The following is a 1,498-nucleotide window of genomic DNA, read 5'->3' as shown; positions in this document are numbered from 1 at the left end:
AGAATGTGAAATGAATATTTATTGTTTGGAAGAATGCATGTTTGTTTTTATCTATGCATGAATGTTTCTAGCTTTAATGTAGCTGTTTAATGCTGTCAATGCGATGGTAAATATTGAAATATGCTTAATGTGGGCGCAATTAAGTAATCACCATATTTAAAAACTACATCTAGTCAAGACAAGTTCAGCTTTATTATAGGTAGAGATTTTTGTGACTTGAGACTCTCCGAATAATATATTTGGCTTTTGACATGTTCACTGCAAGCTTATTTTGTTGGATCCAATCAAAGACCAAATCAAATGCCGAAGTCACAACATTGTCTTGCTCCATGATCGTATTTGCAGTGTAATACAGCCTAGAACCATCATCATCATACCTGGACCACTTTTATGCAAATCAGATGGCAAGTTATTTGTGAAAATGGAATACAGGAGTGGTCCATGGCAGCGCCCCTGTGGGACATCTCAATCTAGGTCTACAGAGTTGCACTAGCTCCAACTGGTTCAAATTCATGGTATTTTAGTGATCAATTTACAACTTGTGATCAATGACTTTGAATACTGTACTGTGATTGCGCAAAAGAATCTCCACCCGCTCCATTTCTCACATTGATTTACACATGCAAATCATGTCATCTCCTCAGAACTGGAAGTACCACATCGTGTCAGCACTTTACAAGGTCCAAAACCGGCTCCAGTCAACAAACCTCTCTGGAACCCTCCGAACCTTTCACAACAATCACACCTTCTGTTCACATCTGAGCAAGCCACTGTCACATGAAGAAGAGCTGGAGGAGCGCAAGCTGTTAAACTCCATCACCTGGCCCCAACTCCCTTCTGGTTCAGAACCACTCAACCTGTCCCAGACGAGTGACCCGGCACACAGCCTGTTTACAATCGTCCTCTCCGAAAAAGACCAACGTCGGTACGTGGGCGACCAGCTGGAAGTGCTTGTTCACCTGCGCGACTTCCAGGGCCGACCCAAGCGCTATGGCGGCGATTTTCTGCTGGCTCGGTTGCATTCCCCAAAATACAAAGCAGGTGTGGCTGGGCAGGTGCTGGACCACAAGAATGGACTTTATTCGGCTCGATTTCCGCTGCTGTGGGAGGGATCGGCTCAAGTTGAGGTCATGATGGTGCACTCGAGCGAGGCCGTCGCCGTGCTGCAGCGGCTGAGGGAGAAACTGCCCCATCGGGTGTTCTTCGTCAGCCTCTTTCGCAGAGGCCTTATTTCTGAGACAACAGCCTGCGATACGTGTCTGCCACAAGACCAGGGGCCACTGTGCAACTACACGGACCTTCGCTCCGGCGAGCCGTGGTACTGCTACAAGCCCAAAAAACTCGGATGCGACACCAGAATCGACCACGCCAGGGCAGGCTACCTAAAAAACATCATCACCAACAGTGAATCATTGCTGTTTCAGAGGTTTGTACACTCAGTGGTTTAACATTTTTAGCTGTTCCAAAGGTATTTCAAATAGTGAGGCAGATGACCCCC

The 1,498-nt window shown here is 46.5% G+C and overlaps 1 pseudogene; it reads left to right on the top strand.

Moving 5' to 3' along the window:
- Nucleotides 1-11: 11 nt before the first annotated feature.
- Nucleotides 12-1,492, top strand: LOC109509632 (NXPE family member 3 pseudogene; annotated as a pseudogene).
- The last annotated feature ends 6 nt before the right edge of the window (nucleotides 1,493-1,498 follow it).

The sequence above is a fragment of the Hippocampus comes genome, unplaced genomic scaffold (assembly GCF_001891065.2).
Source record: "Hippocampus comes isolate QL1 unplaced genomic scaffold, H_comes_QL1_v1.1 C16976046, whole genome shotgun sequence".
NCBI classification, from domain to species: domain Eukaryota; kingdom Metazoa; phylum Chordata; class Actinopteri; order Syngnathiformes; family Syngnathidae; genus Hippocampus; species Hippocampus comes.
This window is presented reverse-complemented; position numbering and strand designations above follow the sequence as displayed.